Genomic DNA, 23,807 nt, shown 5'->3' on the forward strand with positions numbered 1-23,807 from the left:
AATGCTTGCATCTCTTAAATTTGTTACTTTAAAAGAAATACACAGCTGTCACTTTCAAATGCTTGCTCTATGCTTTAAAACTGAGTGCTTAAGCATATATCTAGATATATTCACCTCTATTCATCCATGCATGCACATCCCAGCATCAACTCATAGTATGCTCAGTGGGGAAAGTTGGTCTTTGTGTTCTGCAAGGAAATATTCTTCTAGCAAAGTATGGATGAGCTTGGAAATAGCATTGGCCAAAATCATTAGTTTTTAATGTACGGAACAGCAGTAGCTGATAAGTGTGCATCAGGAGATTTGACCTGCGTGTTTTATTCTAATGCAAGGAACATCAGCAGCAGATGTGTGTGTGTGTGTGTGTGTGTGTGTGTGTGTGTGTGTGTGTGTGTGTGTGTGTGTGTGTGTGTGTGTGTGTGTTTCTGTGTGTGTGTGAGGAAATCTGGCCTGTGGGTTTTGTTCTAATGCACAGAACAGCAGCAGTGAAGTGCGTGCGCAGTGTGCTTTGTAAGGAATCTAAAGAAGTGCGGATGAGCTTGAAAACATCATTCCATTCAGCACTACAGCAGAGATGGAACTGTGTATATGTGTGCAATGCCCCAGTTAAGGCAAACTCTATTTAAGTGACTTGTTCAGAATCAAACTCTGAACCTTACGTGTGGGAGCAAGAAACTTAATCATCCACACCAACTGCTAGGCCAGCTTTAACTCGCTCTCTCTGTTTTCTCTTTTTTTTTAAATCACTGAGAATGACTGTCTGTCAATGTCAGTACCTAGTTTGGGCTACAAGAGTTTGTCTAGCACTTAGCTCAGATGAATAAGTCTATGCGTTGTTAAGGAGCTGCTTCTTGTACAATGTATGGTTTGATTTCTTTATCCATCATTTGATTTCTGTGCATGTCTGCCAAGTTGCCTAGGTTTCCCCTGAGAAGGGACACGTGTGTTCAGTGGGCTGTTTCAGGCTGTTAGCAAATACATTATATATTTATCTTTTGAATTCCTTTACCCTTTAAATAGATGCTAATTAGCACTTCACTATCTGCTTTTTTGAGGACGAATATCTGCACATATCTTGTAGTTTATTGGGTTGCCACATGCATTTCATTAAATGTGAGCTTTGACGGAAGTGAAATATAGTGTTTCTCATGTTGTCTTATTTATTTATTTATGGTTTTTAGAAAATGGCCATCAGTTTCTTTCTGTAAAATTTGAAATAAGTTTAAAATTAAATCCAAACTATGTGATAAGTATAAAAGTGAAGAAGAAAATAGTCTGTACATTAATATGATAATTGTAAAAATAAAGAAGAAAACAATATGCAAACTGACAGGTTTAAACACTGCTTACAATTATTGGGGAGACAACAACCAAGTTATGTGTTATTGGTATAGTTGAGACAGTCCTGATTCATTACCTAACATAGGGTTACATTTATTTATGATCAGACTCTGTTGACTCTGGAGATGTATGTTGCAATGATACAGCATTATTAGCTATTCAAGTAGGTCAAACCTTCACTGACTGATATCAGAGGGATTATCTTTTCTTAATGACAAAAAAGACATAGGGAGGTCTAAAATAAGATGTAGGTGACCTGAAAGCATGTGAGCCCTCCCCTCCCAAAATACAAGTTTTATGTAGTAATATTTTATTTTTGTATGACATGTGGGTTGTTGATCAAAGGTTTTCTTTATTCATCACAGTAAAGAATTAATTCATTCATTATTAGGCCTGGATTGTGCAATACGGTCTAAACATATTGCATTTTAATAATATATTTTGGTACTTTCTTTACAGATTTCCAGCAAATGTAAAGAGGATGACATTTGTCAGGTTATGTAGTCTGCATTCTTTGGGGTGATGATCAGAACCATCTAATCATAAGCATCTGCTATGTAGTCATTGATGCATATTACTGTGACACAGTCTTCTCTGTAAAATTGGATTTTAAAGGATTTCTGCAGTTGGTTAAAAGCTGTCATTCTGACAATTAATACAGAGGACTAAAGTTCCAATTTGTTAATGAACTGCTTTCTGAGGCAAGAGTGTAGGGCTTGAATCCTTCCACTATAATTTATCTACTGTGAGAGATCGAACAAGTCACTTAATCAGAAAGTGCTCGGGAATTATTGGGAATATGAGCTATTCTCCTTAAAGGTTTCCAGGATTACTTGCCTAGTAACTTTGAAACTTTTATGACTGTTTATCAGCCATTCCCTATAGCATACCTGATTGAGTTTGGAAAATGTTATGGCAATATCATTAACATATAATGTTTAATGCAACACAGGCAATTTATTCAAGGACAATAGGCACTACTTTGGTAAATGAAGCACTGAAAGGAAATTCTGTTTTATCACATTTGTAAAAGTTCTCTTTAATGTGAAATGTGTTAGATATATTTTACTTCTGCAGAGATTATGCATATTGACTTAGTATATGTTATCAGGTGGTTAATATTCCTTATGATCTCAGATATTCTTCTATTATGCTACCCATGGTGGGATCTTATGGTTTGATGCTAGTGATCTTTATACAATTTTATGTAGTCCAACCAAAGCTACCAATACAATACGTGTAATTTATTGGCAGTGTCAGTGGCATGACAGGTAGCATATTCCCACACCATATAGATAGAGTGCAGACAGTGCAATTTAGCATAAGGGGGTGCTGCACTCCTGAGTGTGCCATCCTTTGGGTGAAATGTTAAAACAAGTTCTCATCTGCATGCGATGGCAGTAGATAAGGTGAATGTAAAAAATGCCATGACACCTATAGAAAAGTTCTTTATTAAAAATATTATCTACAAAACTATTTACAAACTTAGATATTTACAAATCTATACAATGTTCAAATTCCATTTATTTCTGTTATTCTCATACAATTATAGATACCCTACATTCATTATTATGTTAAACTTCTACCTTCCTTGTCTTATTTAACCCCATTCCTTTTTCAACAACCACCATCTAATTTTTGTAAAATTACTGCTAGTCTATATTTACCATTAAACATGATTTTATTTAGCCTTTCATTCCTAATGGTCCATATGACATAAAATAATATTTTATCGGTGTTGCTAACATATTCCTTATTTTTATGGTTATAATATCCATATATAATCATATCTACATTTATTTAATTTACCTCCTTTTATATTTTCAAAAAAATTTTGTTTATACAACTTCTCCCACAATTTTGCACTCCTTATACATTGTAAGAGAACGTGTGCTGTAGTTTCTTCTTTACTACAATATATACAAATTCTTTCACTGATTTTATATGTCATATTTCCCTTTATTAATCACTAATCTTCATAAAAACTCTTGATATTCTAGTTGCTAACTATACCACACTTTTTGTACTTTTATAGATTTAACTTTTTTATTTGCTAGCTCAACCCAATGATTAATAACAATGTGCACCATGATATTTTTATGCAAAATTTTGATAATATCTTATTTCATTTAAACATACTTTTGCTCTTTTGAAATGTTTAACATAGCCCAGTGCCATCTATATTTGTACCTTAGTAAACTTACTACTTTTTATTTTCATAATTTATCCCAAACAAAATAGTATGTACATTCAAAGAAGCAGAATAAACAATTTGGGTTTATTATCATTAAACTTCCATCTTCCTTATCCATGTATAAGACTCCTGTCTTCACTGGATTCAATCTTGAATCCCATATGAAAGAAAAAAGTACTTGTACTATTACTTTTTCATAGATTACTGGTAACATATAGACACTAGTTAAATATGCAGTCTTTCTTAGTATAACTGAATTAATCAAATAAACATTTTGTTAAGCAATAGCTTTTATGCTTTCCAAAAACAACAGAACTCCTTACTTTCATCTAGTATCCTATTCCATTGTCCCTCACTTGTATTTTTACCCCTAAATCTTATTCCTAACACAGAGATTTCTTTCACTGAGAAAGATACTTTTCCCATCTTTAATATATCCCCCGGTCCTTTACTTTCTCCTTTACTGAAAGTCATGCCTATTATATTTAAACATTGATGTATATAACATATCACTTTATTTCATCTAGACTTTGTTTCTCATAATCAATATAATATCATTTGCATAAGTAATCATGGATGAATTTTTATCCCTTCCTTAGTAATATTAAGTAGCACCTGTCATGTGAAATTTCCATCTCTGACTAATACTTTCATAACTAGTATAAATAAAATACTCATGGGACATCACTGGAGTATGCCATTCTTTATATCTGCTGCTTTGCTTAACCATGCATTTACTAAAATTCTTACTTTATTTTTATTATATAGAGGGCAACATACATTCTTAATTTTCCTACTAATATTATACTCTTCCATAACTGCCCACAAAGTACACATGGTACTGTATCAAAAGCTTTATTTAAATCTCCTGTGATGATCTTGGTATCATCAGTCTTGTTTATAACATCAATCACTACTTATGTTACATCACTACTTATGTTACAACAAATAATATTTCCTGGCATCTTTTTTTCTTTTAAACTATATATGCTATCTTCCATAATACTTTTCATTTTACTTTTCATTCTCTTCTGAACTATTTTCATAAAAAAATCATATCATCTGTATTGTTCAATACTATAGGTCCCCAATTTTTAAATTTATTATATTCCTTCTTCCATGTGAATTTAGCTATACCAGTATACCACTGTATACATCTTTATTCATAAAACCTTCATTTAATCACTCATTTATAGCTTTTAAAAAGTACCTTATCTGTAAATGCATTTATTGCTTATAAAATTATCCTATTCCATCTGATCTTGAAACTGAGGGAAATTAGCTTGTCTAAGTACCTTGTCTAATTCATATACAGAAATTTCATTTTCCAATTCCTTATTTTCTTATCTCAATTTTTTTGCATGCCATTTTTTGCACTTTCTTTCTATCTTGAAATATTTATTCTCCATAATTTATTATGACATTCATAATTTGTTCTTGAGATAGTCTTATCTCTCCTTTATCATCCTTCACTTCTCTCATTATACCAGTATTCTCTTTAACTATGCTACTCAGATATGCTGATACCTCTTCTTTTTTACCTTGTAAATTATATCTTTGTTTAAATAATAATTCTTTAATTTTATATATAATCTTTTCATACATTCTCCATTTTGTCACATAATATTGTCAAATTTTCCGTTCCAAATCCTTTAAATTATCCATACACATCGTTTTATTTGATTTTTTCCACATTTTTGACATTTGACTGCCACTTTAAAAAACATTTTTTAATATTTTGCTTCAAAGCTAGCCACCACTCAGAATTATATTTTCTTGTACTTTGTTCCATACAGCTGAGTGATCCTGTTATAAGTGCCTCCCCTTAGTTATATATAAATGTGATATAATAGAATCTGTTTCTATCTTATACATACCTCATGATATTTTTATGCCAAATTTTCCTCTCATTTTCTATTTTTTTCAAATGTTATCTTCCATAAAATATTTTTTCTTGATAATATCTTATTATTTCATTTAAACATACTTTTCCTATTTTGAAATGTTTAACATATCCCAATGCCACCTCTATTTGTACTTCAGTAAACTTACTACTAACTTTTCATTTTCATAATTTATCCCAAACAAAATACTATGTACATTCTGAGAAGCAGCATAAACAATTGGGTTTATTAATGTTAAACCTCCATCTTCCTTATCCATGTATGACTCCTGTCTTCATTGGATTCAATCTTGAACCCCATATGATAGAAAAAAGTACTTGTGGTGTTACTTTTTCATTGATTATTAGCAACATACAAACACTAGCTAAATATGCTGTCTTTCTTAGTACAACTGAATTAATCAAATGAACCTTTTTATTAAGCAATAGCTTTTATGTTTTCCAAAAACAACAGAACTAATTAATGTCATCTAATATCCTATTCCTTTGTCCCTCACTTGCGTTTTTACCCCCAAATCTTATTCCTAACACAGAGATTTATTTCATCAAGAAAGATACTTCCCCATCTTTACTATATCTCCCAGTCCTTTACTTTCTCCTTCATTTAAAGTCACATCTATTATATTTAAACACTGATGTATATAACAAATAATGTTATTTCATCCAGACTTTGTTTCTCACAATCAATATAATATCATTTGCATAAGTAATCTTGGCTGAATTATTAGCCCTTCCTTAGTAATATTAAGTAGCACCTGTCATGTGCAAATTTCCATCTCTGACTAATACTTTCATAACTAGTATAAATAAAATACTTGTGGGACATCCCTGATGTATGCCATTCATTATATCTGTAGCTTTGTTTAAACATCCATGCGGTAGCGTTGTTGCCTCGTAGCAAGACGTTGTCCCGTTCGATTCTCAGCTAGAACGTCTTCTGTGTGGAGGCATACATGAATGGGGCGTGCCTTCGTTGAAGGTTGTGCGTCAGGACTGGTAACCCAGTACGTAAAAATCCACGGCCAATCATTAGCGGACCGGAGTTCCGCTGTGGCGACCCTTAACTGGGAAAAAGTCGAAAGACACAAACAAACTAAAATTCTTACTTTATTTTTATAATATAGAGGGCAGCATGCATTCTTAATTTTCCTATAATCTTCCATAACTGTCCACAAAGCACACATGGTACTGTATAAAAATCTTTATTTAAATTTCCTATGATGATCATGGTCTCATCAGTCTTGTTTATAATATCAAGCACAATTTCTCTTACTATGAATAATATTTCCTGGCATCTTTTTTTCTTTTAAACTATATATGCTATCTTCCATAATACTTTTCATTTTACTTTCCATTTTCTTCTGAACTATTTTCATAAAAATCATATAATCTGTATTGTTCAATACTATAGGTCCCCAATTTTCAAATTTATTATCTTCCTTCTTCCATACAAATTTAAGTATATCAGTATACCACTGTATAAATCTTTATTCATAAAACCTTAATTTAACCATTTATAGCTTTTAAGAAGTAGTTTATCTGTAAATCTATTCAATTCTTATAAAATTATCCTATTCCATCTGATCTTGAAACTGGGTGTAAATTAGCTTGTCTAAGTACCTTATCTAATTCATATAAGGAAATCTCATTTTCCAATTCCTTATTTTCTTGTTCTGTCAAATTTTTAGCATGCTATTTTTGTACTTTCTATCTTGAAATATTTACTCTACATAATTTATTATGACATTCATAATTTGTTCCTGAGATGGTCTTATCTCTCCGTTATCATCTTCCACTTCTCTCATTATACTAGTATTCTTTTTAACTATGCTACTCAGATATGCTGATACCTCTTCATTTTTTACCTTGTAAATAATATCTTTGCTTAAATAACAATTCTTTCATTTTATCAATAATCTTTTCATAAATTCTCCATTGTATCACATAGTATTGTCAATTGTTCCTTTCCAAACTCTTTAAAGTACCCATACACATAGTTTTATAATTTCTTTTTCCACATTTCTGACATTTGACTACCACTTTAAAGAACTTTTTTAAATATTTTTCTTCAAAGCTAGCCACCACTCAGGATTATATTTTCTTGTTCTTCGTTCCATCCAGCTGTGTGATCTGAAAAGCCTGTCATAAGTGCCTCCCCTTAGTGTTATATAAATTTTGATATATAATAAAATCAATTTCTATCTTATATATAACTCAACTACATGTTCAAAAATTATTATTCCACCTTAAATCACCATATTGTATAACTTCAAAAAAGTTTTATAATTTATTCTCTTCTTTTTCATCTCAATCGCAATTAAAATTTCCCATTAATATTATATTCATATTAATTAGTACATAATCTAATATTTTATGAAATACATTTCCTTTTCTTTAGTTGTAAAATAATCATACAATATAATTTTATACACCTGATTATGCCTTTTGAGATCTATAATAATTAATCTTCCCACCACTGCCAATGTCATGTTCAATATTTTCCCTGACTTTCTACAAAGTACACCTATGCCTCAACATAGTTCCTTTAACATTTCAATTCACACTTGTACGCATCATGACTTGTTTCCCCATAAACATAACATTTCCTCTTATCAGAGTTACTAATCAAATGATCATCTTTTCCACAGGGGTGAAAAACATGTTTAAAGTTCTCCACAATATTTTACAACACTTCTGTTACCCTCTACATTCATCACACTATAGATATGAAAAATTATTTTCTTTCTCTATTATCAGTACAATATGATAGTCTCACCCACCAGTCCATAATCTCTGTTATCATAGTCTTTGTTGATGTCCATTCCTTAAAAAGTTTGCTTAAATGTCTCTTTAATATCTCTTTTTCAACTTCAGTTCAAACTGAACATATTTTTTGTTTGTTTTTCTGTAAAATGCTTGGCCACATAAGAATTCCATGGATTATAGCTCTTTCTCTTCTCCTACTCCTCCAAAAAACTTTTCAGAGCCAAACCAGTCTCAAAAAAGTCACAAAAACTTTCTTTATGACTAAGAGTAAAAGCTGTTATCTCATGAGCCTTCACTCCCAATGGGACAACAAAATTATCCTAAATGTCATACCTGCCCATTTCTATTTCTTTTTTGTTCTGAATTCTCACTATAAATTTCCTTTGATTGTTGACATTTTCTTTCCAATGTTCATCACTCATCACTTCCCTTGCAGTTTTTTTAACAGTTTTGACATAAAAATGTTTTTGTCTGGCAATCTCCTTTCAAAATAGCTCCAGATTCCTCTGGTTGAATTTTGTCCATAATTTTACCCCACACATCTTTTCCATTCTCTTGCTCATTCTGCAACAGCAATTCACCAAAAATATCCTTCAATCCTCCAAACTGAAGGGTTAGAATGACACATCCATCATTGTTTTGGACATCTGATTTCAATGAAACAAACACATTGTGCTGAAGCTCCTCAGAATCTTGTAGAACTTCACAGTGCACATACATTTGCCACTGTGCTATTGGCCATCTTGGTTCTCCTTGAATGCTGTTCTCCAAGCCATCACTGGACTAGTAATGCAACAAGCACTCTGATAACAAACAGGGCTCCTTTATTTTAAAATCATAATACTTATTTACATTCCATGTACATAATTTATACTACATACAATATTTACATTATTTACAATTTTCACACAAAGCAACATAACGTTCACTTATAACCTCTTCAAAAGAGATGACATTAACCATTTCTTTTTGATTGATCCCCACTCTAACATCCACAATCAAAACCATATTTTGTAACATTGTAGCTACAGTAAACCCATTTTTCATTAAGCATAATTTCCTTTACTCTTTAATTCCAAATCAACTATATTATACAAAACATTTTTTATCAATTTGTTTTACATGGATTCTACTTTTGTTCTTATAATAGCCAAATTCAATCATGTGCATACTTACCTTATTTACTTCTGTGAAACGCTCAAAATGGTTCAAATCCATAGTCTTCTTCAATAAAGTTATAACTCTTCAACACCTCAAAAACATGTTCACTAGTTTCAAATTCATTTAAAAAATGCAATTTCTATCCTTTTTCTTTTGTAGGGCATATACAACTTCACTGGTAGTATCTGTATTGTCAACCTGCATAAGAAATTTTAACACAGCAACATATCTCTATACCTTTCCATTCTTGCTTTAATTACACTTTTTTTCTTTGTCCAACTCTTTCCATGCATATATATGAAAATATTACTATACCATAGTTTTCTCTCACTTTCAGTCTTATTAGCATTTATTATACAAAGTATAATTTTATCTTGATAAATTGTATTTCCTTATTATAACATGCTCTATTCCTTTTAAAATCAAAAAGAAAAATCAACCATTCCATTTTATATTTCAATCTTAATATCTAGGTTAAGAGGAAACATCCTTGTCCTTTCATAACTCTATATAAATGTAAAGAAACTGTATAAGCTATCTATTTTATAAAACCTATATCTCCTTATTCCTTGTTAGCATACAAGCCTCCCCTTTTTAACTGAGTTCAATCTAGAACCCCACATAAAAGAAAAAAATATATTATATACACCTTTCTTATATATTAAAGGAATACCAAAACACTTGTTAAATAAGAAATTATGGACAGTAAAATTTAATTAATTAAGTATATATTTTTTTCTTAAATGATAACCTAATGATTTCTAAAACAGGCAAATATTTTTTTCATTTCTTCTAATTTTTCTTTCCATATCATCTCTGTAGTTTCCTGTTTCCCAAAACTTATTCCAAGTACTTTTATGTTTGCCATATTAAATTGAATGCTTTGTATCATATCTTCAAAATCTAATCATTCACTTTTTTCTTTTATTTATAGAAAAAAACTATTACCTGTATGTCCTCATTGTAAATATTTTATCACAATATTTATTCTTGTCCATTTTTTGTAACAAGAATAACATTCATTACTAACACAAATATTATACCACTCAATGTTGTCTTATAACTTTCTCAAGCAATATATTTTCACTTAACCAATTGATTACTAATATCTTGATATATTGAACTTATATGGTCTAATGCAAACATTTCTTATCTTTTCACTTATATGCATCAAATATTTCCCATAATACACGGTCATAAACTAAATCAAAAGCTTTACTTAAATCCACTACAATCATTTTTGCTTGAACATTTCTATATAATTAATCATTTATTAATTCCCCGATTATCAATAACAGGTCTTGAACTCTTTTTCATTTTATATCATACACTTTTATAACTTTACTTACTTTCTCTTCCATTTTCTTTGCAGAATTTTCATAAAAATTTTATAGCGCGTGCTATTCAATGTTATTGGTCTCCAGTTTTGCATCTCACATTTATCGCATTTATTCCAAATAAAAAGATAATCTTTTCAATAGCCTTAATATCAGTTGTATAATGCAACACCATATTTGTATTCGATGTTAACACCCTAGTCATTTTGTTTTCCATTATGTTAACCGTGCTTGTCACCCCATGTTTTATAATGGGTATGTATTTATCCTGTCTCCCAACCCAAATATACCCAAATTACAACAACACCATTTTCAGGAGACTGGGAGAACATTTTATTGCACAAGGAAATGTTGTGGCAGATTAGGGTAGATGCAACAAACCCACCAGGGATAAATGAACACATTTCAATTTCAAGTGAGTTGAAAAAATGTTCACTTACATTTTAAAGTATATGAAGCAACAATTATATTCAGTACTATGGCTGTAACATCTAGTTACTGTTGCTTTATTTCTGTTTGCTATGTTTAATTGGTTGATTGGTTCTACTGAAGGTTTCAAATGGGTGTGTCTTTGTACTGTATTTAAAAGTATTTACTTCACTATTTGTCTTGGTTCTGAGGATGTCTTAATGTAGACGAAAGTGCTTAACCAAGTGGATTTGTTACTTTCAAGATTTTTAGATTAAAACTGTGTTTTAGCCTTCTGACTGGCTTTGTCATCTTTATTATTGGAATTGTTTCGCAGCCTGGATACTTGTGGATTTAATTTGGTTAAATGTAACATTTAGAATTTTTATCAAGTCTTTAAACAGAATAAGTATTCCAGAACAAGTCTCCCTCCTTAAACTCTAAATCACATTTTCCCCACCACACTTCTGTTTGATGTCCCTCTTCTTGTGTTAATAATAAAATAAAATATGATATAATATAATATAATATAATACAATATAATATAATATAATATAATATAATATAATACAATATAATATCACTTTCCTGCTTTTTTACACCACTCCAAATTCCATATTCTAAACTTCTTAAACTATTAACATTTAGTGCTAAGACTTTACATGTGATGTTGTCTTTTAACAAACATATTCATCCTTTCACTTTCTTTTTTTCTTTCTTATACCCTTCTACATTTCTTCTCACCTGGACCCTTTTACCAATAGAGTTTCTTTTTGTTTGACTAAATTCTTACACCCTTCTATATTTTTTCTCACCTGAACTCTTTTACCAATACAGTTTCTTTTTGTTTGACTAAATTCTATTTCAAATCTTCACTATCACTCAACTGAGGCTCTTCTTTCTCACCTTTATTTATATAAAGTCCTCCATTCTTCTTTTTGTACTTCTTGCTCTCTGTCTAATATACTTGATTTTTCTTGTTCAATTGGCATATCTACCATTTCTAATTCTTTCTGTATATTTTCACTCTTTTGATTTAGATCTACATTCTCTACTATTTCTGACTCAATCTCATTTTACTTTTTGCCCTTCCATTCCCCCAATTGACCCTTGTTATTACATTTATAACATTTTAATTCAGAGTTTTTATATCATGCCCTATCTTTACACATAAAAAAACATCATCTTTTAACACAATTATTAATTAAATGGTCAGTTTTCAAGATAGAAAACTTGTTTTAGGCTGCCCCCAATATTTCACCATGCCTTTGCCCCTTCAATATTTATAATGCTTGGAATATGTGCAAAGATCTAATTTTCAATTTTCAAAATCACACTGCAATCCCACAAACCAGTCTACAATGCTCTATTATCATACACGTTTGACAAATCCACTACATCTTTGCATAACTTTAATAAATATCCATTTAAAGTCACTTTCTCTACTTCAGTCCTATATTATAAATTAATCTTTTACAATGTCTGTCTATATAAAGTTTGTAAATACATATGATTTCCACAGCATATGTTTTTCTTTTTTTTTGTATTCTTCTAAAACCTTTCCATCTTCTGAGCAGTCATAAAAATAATGTCACAAAAATTCTCTTTTTTATATGTATAACACTCTTACCTCACTTGCTTTAACTCCTAATGTTATAATTTCATCATCCCATACCTTATACTGTCCAATTTAGCGTCTTATTTCTTTTTGATTCTTACTATTAAAAAATCTCTTATTTACAGCGCTTATTCTTTCTTTGTTCTTTTTTTTTTTTTTTTTTTTCTGCTTCCAGTCTTCACCATTTCTGCATACAATCTTCCTTTCACCACCAACTCTTCTGAATTTTATCCATTAACTCAACCAAGGATATATCTTTACCACTCTCTGGTTTACTCAACTCCACCATACCCATGAGTAACTCATCTCACAACCCTACCAACCGGAGGGTTGTTACAACACATTCTTGTGTTGATACATCTTCTGGAAAGAGGTTTTGCTGAAAAATATCAGAATCAATCAAAGGCACAACTGCCTTTTTTTTCACAATTGCACACTGCCCTTGAAAAAGGTATGACTGCCTTTATTAACTCATCTATAGCACCATCTCACTTTGTGTAAGGCTCACCTGCACAACGACAACCTCCTTATTCACATCACGAAGCATGCCATTAACTTCATGCTTATTTGATTCATGAATTGCAGCTGCCTCCATCTTTTCAGCTTTCTGTTTTCTTCCTGCTTCTCCAAGCTGCCTCCATGCTTGGACCAGAATCATGAAGTACCACCACAAACAGCATCCCCATATGCTAACAGAGTAGGGGAGGGTCCTCAATGTCCTAGACAAATTTCCTCTATTAATATAAATACAACTGTGTGACTCCCCTGAAACAAGGCCACTAGCCTAGTGGGACTATCCTGGTCAACAAAGGATAAATAAAATAAATATTTTTTTCATAACAATAAGGAGTGTACACAGTTAAAGTCTCTATAACTGCTGGTGGGGGTGGGGGGGTCTTTCTGTGGATGAAAGTACATTTATGCTATTAACATCTTGTCATTTTTAAAATGGTCTTTAATCTAGTTTTGCAAGACTAGTGTGCATATGTGTGAATTAATTTTAAATATTTTGGCTACTGTGTGTTTCTGTGAAATAAATTTGAAATATGTGACTTTGGTCATTATTCATTTTTTAGCATTGACACTGACATATACGAAGGATGCAGTCAACAATGGCGCTATAATTGCAGGATTTTGGGGATGTCAGTGAATATAAATGTCACTGATGAGCTGATGATTTGCATTAGTCTGTCCTTGCAGGACTAGTATACATTTCTGTAAATCAAATTGGAATACTTTACTATGGCCATTTTAATCACAATCAGATATGTGTACATAGTCAATAAAGTGGCAGTAACTGCTGTGTATGGATATAGGTGGATTAATATGACAATAGTCTGAGTGGCCTTTTTTATTTGAAATGCTCTGGAGTGATACTTCTGCCATCAGTGGATCATAATTTTTTCACTAATTACTGGGAAAATGTTCAAAATGAAAAAATTAAAACCCACTCTGACAAATGCTGCTATACTAAATAAAAAAATACAATTTAAAACAATCAGGAAGATGAATCAAAATGCACATGCATTTATGCATAGTTCCAAAAATTTGTGTGGGCGGCATTGTTTGAAAACAGTCCAGGGCCCAAAGTACACTGCATCTGCCACTGGCCAGACACATTCTCAATAAATGTGAGTTTTAATGTATTCGAAATAAATGTGAGTTTTACGAGAAGTTTACTGATGTTCATGCTAAGTCTGTTACCGAGTGAAAAACGTTTATTGCTGCTCATGCTCACTCTGTTGCCAATGTGAGACTTTTGTTTTGTTTAGCAAATGGCATCAGTATTCTTGGTTTTAAATTTTAAATAAAAGTTTTAAATTTAAATTTCTGTAATCAATGTAAAAGTAAAGAAGAAAAAAATGTGCACACTTACAGGTCTGAACTGCATTTATGGTAACTGAGGAGATGCAAACCAAGTAATGGAATAATGGAATGGCTGTTGGGGTCCTGGTCCATTACTCTGCCTAGGACCCCATTTGACCATTATCCAACTCTGACTGAGACTGTTAGCAAATTATGATATTTACTGTATGCCTGTTTCACTCTTGGGAGTCAAGGTCCAGCTTACTTTTAACATTCCATCTTTTCTCACCTGTGTTCCTCCCATACATGTTTACATGTAAATTTATACAAGCAAAAATATATTTATAGGTTCATAGATTAGTAGTAGGCTAACTGCCCGTGTGGACCATTTTAAGTGCCAATTAACTTGTAATCAAACCCAGCTCCTGGTGTCTCTAATGTAAACACCTTAACCATTATGCCAACCTCCCACAGTATACACACTGCTGCATCATGGCTCTTTTATACAATAATGGAAGTTAAGGCAAATACCAAGATAGTAGTAGACTCAGGATTCTTAAGTACAAGGAAGAGACAAAAAACATGTAATAGCATAGTAACTATGTCAACTTTAGATCTGCATTAGGAAGTTACTAAATATGGCTAGCATGATAGCTCACTAGCTAAAGTTTCTGTTTACCAGCTTTTGGGTCTGGAGTTCAATTCTTACTTCCAATTACTAGCTGTATAAAGTCCAAACACTGTCCATGTAAGATTTTTCTGGACACTATTGTTGCTTTCCACTAATCAAAAACATGGTGTTTGATTTAATTATTCTAACATGTCTGTACATTTATGTTACACCTATTCTTGCCCTCATTCTAGACACAGTGTGCAGGTAGATCAAATATGCTACCACATATATTTCCAATAGGTACATCAGGTATCCAGGCATACAGGAATGCCATGGAGGTATGCCTCTGTTCTACATCTTTATATTCTGTATCTCTGCCTATATGCACAGTGAAGGGTCTTGCATGTAACATGGATATGTGCATTCCATCTGTTTTGTCTTATTCTGTATACTCACAGGCTGGACCACTGCTACTGTGATATTTGTATAGCCTGAGTCAGAGCAGCAAAGAAGAAGTCAGCACCCATACACAGTCTGATGATGACAATAATGATGATGCTGAGACACAGATTGAGTCGCAGTCAGATGACACACAAGTACTGTTTGTCTCCCAGTTGCATATTCCTCTGCCCAATGTCATTCAAGGTGAAGGTACATCGAACACACATACCAGGCTTTGCATATGAGTACTCAACTTCCCAGATGGGGAGGGGGCTCTTGCATAAGTCAGAGCAACAGGACAGTTCCCTCTGTGATTGCAGCAGTAGAAGTGCAATACATCAGATGTGGCATTTCCACCATATGGCAGCCTATCAAGAGTTTCCAGTGCCTTCACATGTAGGCAGCACTAAGACCCAACTAGCAGATGCATATGGTACAGTCTGTTGTTACATGTGCCAAGACAGAGATGATTGTTGTGATGTACTGTTACTGTATGGATGTTATTCAATACAATCAACACCTTGGTGATGTCATGGAATCCAAAGACAAAGTCATATTAGATCACATGAGGCTTTATAGTGGCATATGTTGCGGTCATATCTCGGCAAAATACAGCAAGTGCCAACATTATTGCCCTATCTAGTAGTATTGTCCATTGTTGGGTGGTGGGTATGTACATGGGGTGGTTACTCTATGAGGCCAAAACAGGGTACATTGTCGGATCCTGTAGGTCACGTGCAGAGATGTCTGTCAACCTTGATGGAAGGGCACCTCATCAGACATCTCCATGTGCCTCTGTATCTCATAGCAGTGCAGTAGTCCTGTCAAAGAGGGGTTTCTAGTCCAATCAGATCATGCCAGCACAATATCTCAAAAACCCAATCATATAATGGCATCCACTCTCAGTGGCAGTCCTGTAGTGTTACTGCTCCCTTTTAATGGAGAATACTGTCTACTACACAGAGCACTCCTTCACACAAGACCTCTTATTTTCACCTCTGATGACTTAGCCATTCTCCCAGTCTGTAATATCAGTCACATGTCCTTATGTCTATTGACACCAGTGCAAATCATGATGTCCGACTTTCTCCATTCTTCCCTCTGTGTGGTACAAATGGAGATGCTTGATGCACAATGTTAGTTGATCATGTGTAGTTTTTAACTGTGCATCATATTTGTCCTGTGTGCTAGGAAACTGTCACTATATGCTTGTCATGAGCCCACAGACAGAAGTAAATGCTACTGTTTGCTTGTACTACCATGTACTGCAGCCGTTGGTAATGTGGAGTTTGCAGAGAAGCTATTTCTCACCTTACTGTTATTGCTGGATAATGTTGGTGTATAGGTACTTATCTGTTATAGCAGGTTTGGAGGGTCCTGAAAGAGCTGTATGGTCTGTATCCTTCCTGGTAACCCTAGTAGGTAGCAAGCTACATGCTGAAAAATCTTGCAGTCTCTGGCAGGGGCATATTATCATTCTCCCCAGCCATGTCAAGACAGTATAACTGAGCTTTCAGCATTCTTTATGATGTTTCGTGTTTGCAGTATGAATGGTGCTAATCAATATTTCATCTATGTTATGTGGGCATCTTTGACCAGTGCTGCAATAAGTATCGGCATCATACAAAACACAGTGGGAGCATGGGGGGGCAAATCATACTTATAGTCCTTGGCTCTTCATATGTCTGACTCCCACAGTGCAGTTTCACTGTGAGAGAGTGGTAATGTAGAAGATTTGTATGTCGGATGTGAGAATCATTCATGAGCACTGTCAGTCTGTTGTTCAGACACGTCACTTATAAGCCCCTAGATTTTGAACAATACCTGGCAATAAACAAAATGGTAATCCTTCGCATTGACACAAGTAGGCACATGAATACTAGCTTGGGCCTTTATTGCCACGTGTGTAATCTATATATTCCATAATTTGGGTAAGTGGGCAATATCAATCAAGCTTTGTTGGGTCTATCTCATGATGTGTTGGGCTAACAGATATGGCTATCCACATATGGCAGTAGCATACTAAAGAACATATTAATTATTCTACAAACCAGCGTCTGTAACTAGCCTAATGTGACTCTTTCTCTCTGGATTGTCATTATAGCCAATATAGTAGTTATTACACATACCTTAGTGTCCATCAGTACAGAAAATCAACAGATTCCTCCCACTGGTGCTTGTGGTTAACAAAGGTCATCCCATTACCATAAATTGGCTCTGCCCACTCGGAATGGTCTGTCAGGTGCTGGTCAGTTAGCTGGTGGTAGATGATATCCTACACCATTCTTTTGTCTGTGCTGCGTACTGCTACTTCAAGCTAACATATGAGAGGTAATAATCATAAGCTGTGCTCCTTCACTTGTGGGTCACTACATGGTCATTTTCATGTGCCTCTTCCTGCAGTACATCAGTGTGCACTACTACTTTCTCTATCATTCTTTTTTTTTTGTTATTGTGAGGCATGACTCCAAAAAAAAAAAAAATTAAAAATAAAATAAAAAAAAGTACTTTGGGGAGAGATGCTTCCCCCTTATAGGATGGTCAAGTCCCCATAAATGTCCCTTGCTTATATATATATAGTAGTTCTATCATTGCACAGCAGTGGAGAAGCATGAAAAAATAAATCAGTACTGTAATGCACTTCTCGCTTGCATGACAGAATTCAATATGGTACAACAAAATTGCAGTGTAGAAAAACTGCACTGAAGGTACTCGAATAAGCTACACTTATTGGAAAGGATAATCCTCAATTACTATCCTTTATAGAATTATGACAGGTAATGCCATGTTTCTTATTCTCTCTGCACAGAAAAAATAGAAATGCAGCTGCAGAAGCTGGCCCCTCAGACTTACTCCTCCTGACCCAGGTGTAATATTTAAATCTAGGTCAACTACAGTGAAGGAAGAACTTTATCCCTCTCTGGTATGATAGCATCTGTTAAGTGTCACGTTTAAGTGAATTTTATCAGCTGCATGTCTGCTGCAACCATTTCAAGCACCTTTGCTTCTTGTAGCTCTACAAATTGCCACAAGCTTATTTTCCTAATTGTGACACACAATGTGCTGTATGCCAACTGCACCTTATGTCTCAAAATCATGATTTGCTTTCAGGGGCACTTATTTGCATCTCATTAGGCATTAAATAGATTACACATCATTATATGGTCATTTGCATGTACCTATTGCCACACATGCATTAGCAGGTACTGTGAATCGAAACATGCCTGTGGGTAGCTGCCTTCCAAGTCGACTATGAATAGCAGCCTTCATCATCAACACTTGGATTACAGAGAACTGAATGGCTCCCATTCACTGACATTACAGGCTATAGCACTTCATATACATCTATTAGCACTTCATATACATCTATTGCACTAGATTCTATTAGCCCCCTTAATACTGTAAATATGCTTAGTATGACTGCATCTGGTTCTGGATCTAGATTTGACAGGAACAGTCACAATTTCTTATCTCTTCAAACTTAATATAAATAATGCTTTTGTCAGTTCAATGTAAGTATTTTCAGAAAAAATACATTTTATTAAAGTCATGTTTCTGTCCACTTTGAACTGCATGCAGCACAGTCACATACAAGGCTTTATTTATTTATTTATTTGCATTTGTTGACCGGGAGTGTCCAACTGGACGTAGGTCCATTTTCAGCAGAGGCCCAGGGAGAAAAGCTCCACAGTTAAAATAAACAGACAGTAGATACATTGGATTTAATTTTTAATAAGCCAGGCTATATGTACATTTATCAGTACAACACTCATACTTATTTCCAATTCTTCAGCTGTGCACCTGCTAATCCCTCAAAAGTCATATTGTTTTAGTTTTTATTTTATTTTTATTTATTTATTTATTGCTCCCTTGAAATATATTTCTTGTAAAAACATCTGCTTTGGAAGGTGAACGTTTAATGAACGCAATTATGTTTTCGGTGAATTGATGCTATTATTTGGATATTCTTTTTTTTATCCAGATTTACTCACAAATTTCATTTTTTCAACTTTAGTCTGCATTTATTCACCATTCTTTGCCTTTCATAGCCTTCTGTCTTCCTTTAATCCCCAGTAGCATTTTTTAATGAGAATCTTCAAGAAAATGTTTGTAACAGTTGAACATTTGCTTTATAACAGTCAAACCTTTGCCTAAGTTTAGAGAGTGTCCTTCAAGCTGCTAAAGGGACCAAGAAGTAAAAATAAACATGAACCGGAGCAAATAATAACAAACAACTGAGGGCAACAAAACAAAGCAACCCAAACAGGTGGAATCGGATCGAACTGACAAAACTGCTTAATTTCCTAACCTGCAAGGGGGTAGGTACTGTGAATGTTTAAAACAAAAAAAAAAAAAACAAAGTATAGCAAACACAAGAAGTCTCATCAAAACTAGATGAACTACTAGGATGAAGTTAAACTAACCAAGGGCAGGTCATGAGAAATGTTAAAAATAAATCAAGACAGAACAAAGCAAAACAAACTGAAGGCAACAACTAAAAGCTAGATGAATGGGTGGAATTGGAGCAAGATGGCAAAAGTGTGAACTATGCTCATAACCAGTCCTTGCTTTAGGCCTTTATTACTAGTGCTACTACATAAAAAAAAATGTATCTGTCAGTTGATGTCCAAGCAAAGATGAATTGGTTATAAATGTCTTCGGTGCCCAAACGTACTGAAATGCTGTTTTCCTAATTGCATTAACCACTGACTGTGAAACTTTCATAGGATCAGGGCTAGCCTGCTGGGATGGGGGCAGAGTGCCCGATTGTGCTGATGATAATCTAGGTTGGATCTGTGAACCCAACTTTGTAGCATTAATCTTCTACTAGGAATGATGGATTTCCAGCTTGTTCTCTCTCACTTGCTCTCTCTCTCTCTCTCTTTCATACCAGAAAGAAGATTCATTTTTCAGCCATTGTTCATATGACCCCAGACAGATGTACAGAACTTGATGCCTCGCTAGACTTCTTGCATGCATGCAGTAATGCATACACATCTAATCTGCTTGCAGCAGACCAGTAAACATTAGGAAAGTAAAACAAATATAGCTTGCCAGTTAAATGGTGGCCTGCAGATATCCATTCACATCAAGCCAGTTTGAGGGTCTTTTCTAGCAGAGAAAAAAACAAGTAGAAACTATTTGGGACAAATATTAGGAAGCTGTGGAAGGACAGACTCTGACAGAAGGGTGGGGGAGGGGAAGACTAATGAGCTGGCCTGGGGATTAATAAGTAAAACTATAACAAATTATGTTTTATCTTCTTTTTGAGGAAGTCAGGATCATAGAACTACTTTAGACAATAGGATTGTTTTATAGCAAGGTGCATACCTCTCAACTGTCCAGATTTTTGCAGAATGCCCAGATTTTTGCCTCATATCTCTGGTCTGTTTTTCATAAAAGTGTAGTTTTCTGGCAAATTAGTAGCAAATCATTAAAGACTGAATTAGAAAATAATGAAAGACATTTGAGTTTCAGACTTCATACCCTTCAGAAAATTCATGCTAATGCAAAACCTGTTATTCTATCAACTAAGTTTGTAAGACAATTATTTGAAAGACGTCCCTATCTTTGGGCCTTTGTCCCACTTTTATTTATGGCTTTGTCCAGATTTCTTGCTATAAGAGGTTGAGAGGTATGGTTGTTCTGTTGTCTTTTGGCTTTTCCCGGTTAGGGGTCGCAACAGCGGAACTCTGGTCTGCTAATAATTGGCAATAGATTTTTACATGCCGAGTTGCCAGCTCTGATGCACAACCTTCAATGAAGGTACGCCCATTCACGCATGTCTCCACACAGAAGATGCTCTAGCTGAGAATCGAACAGGACAACGTCGTACTGTGAGGTGACAACTCTACTGCAGCACCAGTATGGTAAGGTGTGATATTCATAGGTTTTAGTATCAGCAAAACAGCAAAGTGCTGTTGTGCTGCAGAGATAGCAATAGTTCATTTGAGTGAGGTAAAAGCTGACAACAAAGACTAATGGTAAGTCAAAAACTTACGTATCGGTCATATAAATACAAGGATATTCTGTACAAAAGAACTGGCACTAGAATGCCAGTTTACATGTCTCTAAATGATTATATGTTGATAAATTCAGGGATCATTAAGCGAAACTTTCATTTCTCTCTCTCTCTATCCTGTTTTTATGATATCATAAACAGGCCCTACACCACAGGGCAAAGCATCTCATGCTAAAGTACCTCAGGAGTAGAATGAACTGGTATTGCCTCCAAGCAGTTTACTACATTTACCTTCCACAGGACTTTTTTGACGTCTAAGCTCTGTTCTTTTCAGGCATATGGATAAGTAATTGTAGCATCTAAGCTATGGTCTAGAACAAAAAGTGGTAATAATTTGTCTGTGGAAGGACAGCTTGGTATAATCTTCCTGGACCACACAGCATTGGAAAATAACCTCAGTTCTCTTCTGATTTGTGCAGTCTGTTCTTGTAGTCACATGAGAACAGAACACTATCTGGCCTTTGAACAATTCATATTTGTTTTGATGCATCTCAAGTATGCATTGATTCAACATTTTCAGTATGCATTCCAGGTTTTCCTGTTGTTACAAGTCAGTCTTTTTTTAGTAACCATCACATTGTCAAGAATACAGTGAGGCCAGGAAGACCTTGAGATATCTGACAAATGGCTAGTTGCAGCAAAGGTAGTACTGATGCAAAAGCATATTTAAGAAAATTATAGCTATGAAGACCATTGTGTTGTTGAAAAGGAAGCATTTATCAGCATCCTTTTGTCACTTTCATCTTGAAGTATGGATGTTGCACGTTTTGCTTTTAAAATTGTTGCCTGCTTTCTGCTTCAGCAAAAGTGTCACAAATTCATAAAAATGGTACCCATTTCTGTCTGATATTCATTAATTTCTTTAAAGTTTCAAAATAATCCTATTGATTCATCTCTGGAGTGATATTCCCTTTACATTCGTATACTCCATGCATAATTCCAGGGGCACATTCCAGAAAGAGTCCGTTCACTGTAATGGCCTCAGTACTTCAGTGGCAGCCAAATCAATATGATCACAGAACGCTGGAAGAATACTGCCTCTGCTACAGTGCTATGTTCGGTGGTCATTGTCCATTCCTCCATAATACACTTAGGAAACATAATATGATTCCAGAATATTATATTCAGAGGAAATAACCTATATGTATAAGGCATATACTGAAATATCAAAGCAGTGGTATTTGAGGATGTACACGAGTAGGCAAGTTATAGTTTAATTTTTAAGCAGCTAACATCAGTAAGTGTGAGGTTTCATTTCAAAACCCAATGCAGGGTGAAAGTGTAGCTGGTCTGTGTTAACCATCATGAAACATATATGTGAAAGCTGGATATTAGCTTTCATCTGGGATTTGAAACCAAGACCTCCAACACTCCATATTGGTGTCACTGCTGCTGGACTAACAAGAGCCGCTGACTAGAGAACTATTGTGGTTTTCCTTAAAAGCTTTTTTCCTTTCAGCTAGGAAATGCCTACCATGCTGTTTAAGGTCATATTAAACACAAACACATGCACGGGCATGCATAACACACATACACACAGACACGCAGACACATTCACATATGCAGAGAAAAAAATGCTTAGGCTTAGTTCATAGGTTGGTACTAGGCTATCGAACCTAGGGCCTATACAAGCCTAGCCATAACAATTCCCTGGCTATTTCTTCCCACAGTATTTACTTCCCTGGCCCCTGTCTAACAGGGTGACTGACATGATCCCTGGGGTGAATTTCCTATCTCCCATCCAATCATCAAGGTTTCTTTTGAAGAGTGCCAAAGAGGCACTCTGCTTGATATGTATGGGCAGTCTATTCCAGAGTCTGGGGAGTCTCTGGGTCAGGAACCTATCCCTCCAGCATGTTTTGTTAATTGTGATGACAAGGTTTAGATCCCTGGATCATGTGTCTCTGAGGGATTGGGATTTCTTTAAGTGTAGCATGTCCAACAGCTCAGGGTTTGGATTTGCTTTATGTTAAGCAGAAATCACCTTTAAGTAAATGATATGCGACAGAGTACAGGTGGAGTTTAATTAGACGGTCAGCATAGGGCATCTGCTTTAGGCCTGTGATTCTTTTAGTGAGGTATTTCTGTGGCTTTTCCAGTTGTTGCAGATGTCTTGAGAGGTACATACCAAACAGGGCATTGTATTCTATAATGGGTCTAATGAGGGATGAGTACAGTGGGACAATGACCTCCTTTT

General features: G+C 34.4%; 1 protein-coding gene across 1 annotated transcript in view; it reads right to left on the minus strand.

The window, feature by feature from the left end:
• Nucleotides 1–23,807, minus strand: part of PTPRU (protein tyrosine phosphatase receptor type U) — a 4,710,560-nt gene that overhangs the window by 4,484,131 nt on the left and 202,622 nt on the right. The gene's annotated exons all lie outside the window — the stretch shown is intronic.

Source organism: Protopterus annectens, chromosome 1.part1 (assembly GCF_019279795.1).
Source record: "Protopterus annectens isolate FY-2018-M chromosome 1.part1, PAN1.0, whole genome shotgun sequence".
NCBI classification, from domain to species: Eukaryota; Metazoa; Chordata; order Ceratodontiformes; family Protopteridae; genus Protopterus; species Protopterus annectens.